The sequence below is a fragment of the Condylura cristata genome, unplaced genomic scaffold (assembly GCF_000260355.1).
Source record: "Condylura cristata isolate star-nosed mole 26May11 unplaced genomic scaffold, ConCri1.0 scaffold00013, whole genome shotgun sequence".
NCBI classification, from domain to species: Eukaryota; Metazoa; Chordata; class Mammalia; order Eulipotyphla; family Talpidae; genus Condylura; species Condylura cristata.
In genome coordinates, this window is record NW_004567114.1 from 755,549 (window position 1) to 757,432 (window position 1,884).

The following is a 1,884-nucleotide window of genomic DNA, read 5'->3' on the forward strand; positions in this document are numbered from 1 at the left end:
CATGATGGTAGCACCCAAAAGAACTACACTGCAGACCACGCGAAAACCAAGAATGGCTCTCTGCCTTTACATCACCCAGACACAAGGCCTACCTTCCTTGGGTATGTGAACTCCTCCCCCAAACGCAAAACTTCTTTATAGCTACTAAAAAGCAACACCTCAGATTAGTTTCCACGCTTTCCTAAATCCCAGACTAGAGGAATTTAACTAATTACAGCATGATGGCCTCATGGATAGAAGTGCCCACATTTGAGGTCACGCCAAGATCTACTAGGTCTTTTCTCCACGGTTCACCGCTGGGAGCGTGGCTGATCAGCTTTCCAGAGCCCACCGCCTCACCACCCCCCCCCCGCAACGAAGATGAAGGGGTGCCGGTGGGACTGGCCCACGGGAGCAGTGTCTGTGCGAGGACACGAGAGGCACGCACAGCAACTTCCTACGTAAGCGAGCACAGGGCGACCCTGGGAAGATGCTTCACTAATCTGAGACCGCGACAGCAGACATCAGTGACTGTGCTGGGGGGTGAGTGCCGGCGTGTACTCAGAGAACAGCAACATTTAAAGGCTGTGACCAAAACCAATGAAAGCAACTAAGAAGAAAATTTAGAAACAAACACAAGATAACGCCATGATAAAATTCTTCCAAGAAACTACTACAATCCCAGCTTCATCAAGGACCCTTGACACGTGGAAGAGTTGCGACGTCATCAGAATGCTCAACTGAATCCTCACTAGACACCTTTCCATGGCAGTTTCAGTTCTGAACACCAAGCCTCAGTAACCCTGACTGACTCACACCAAGTCCTTAGAGATACGTGAAATCAGAGTTTACTAAAGCAGATCGTTTTTCATCCTCAAAACAAAGAACTGGAACTTTTGGGTACCTTCCAGCCCCCCGCTTTGAGAATCCAAAGCCCTACAGAACAGTTTGAACCACTTGTTCAAAGGCCTGCTTTAGTGCGAGCCAAAGCCTGTCTCCTACCACACACCTGAGCTCACGGGCGCACACACACCACGTCAATGACGGCAGCGCACACAGAAACCCACACACGGTGCAGAGGCCCACAGGTGTCCACACACGCAGAGCCTGGGTGGCCGTCACTAAGCTCTTTTATATGCGTTACTTCATCAACACCTATGTACCCTAAGAGAGAAAATGTCTCCATTCAAAGGTGAGAAACCAGCCCGCTCAAGGTTAGCTCACTCAGCTACGGGGCGGGGCAGGGTGGGGCGGAGCCAAGACCCATGCTCAGGACCCCCGTTCCAAGGTCAGTGGTGTGGGGCTGCCCTCTGCGACTACAGGCCAAGGCGAGACTCGCGAAGCCTGCTCACAGGCTCTTCAAAACCCACGACGCAGCCTTCACTCTGTGCTATTCAAAACTCTTAAAAACCACCATCTTCCAGCAAAGGGGGAGACCCAAAAGTGTACTTTCTGCTCACTACCACACAAAAGCAGCATTCGTTTGGGGGCCAGGAAGCGTTACTGTATGAAGCATAATTTAAAAAAAGTAACAGTGAAGGTATAAAAGGGACAAGTGACATGGCAATTAGCACAGAAAGTCACTGAAACACTGGCCACTGAGACCAAGCTTACCTTTTGTAGACTTGTTGGGTTCAACTGAGTCTTGTCAATTATTTTTATTGCAACCTGGAAAAAAAAAATATATGTTTTAAGAATCTGGTAATTACAGATTAACCACCAATAGTTTTGTACAGATTAAGCCACCAATATGGCTTGTTAAAAACAAAGTAAACACGGGCCCTCCCTGGTGGCGCGGCGGGTTAAAGCACTGCACTGAGAAGCTAAAGCCACTTCTGCATAAGTTCGATTCCTGCCTGCCCCGGAGGTGACCACATGGCGTGGCAGACCTCTCCTGACCCGCCC

At 49.6% G+C, this 1,884-nt stretch overlaps 1 protein-coding gene across 6 annotated transcripts in view; it reads right to left on the reverse strand.

Moving 5' to 3' along the window:
- MARK3 (MAP/microtubule affinity-regulating kinase 3) overlaps positions 1-1,884 on the reverse strand; it is a 41,419-nt gene that overhangs the window by 30,087 nt on the left and 9,448 nt on the right. For all 6 annotated transcript variants that reach the window (XM_004681569.2, XM_004681568.2, XM_004681567.2 and 3 more), the window contains exon 2: positions 1,594-1,647. The gene's annotated coding sequence lies outside the window, so the exon portion shown is untranslated. The remainder of the gene's footprint in view (positions 1-1,593; positions 1,648-1,884) is intronic.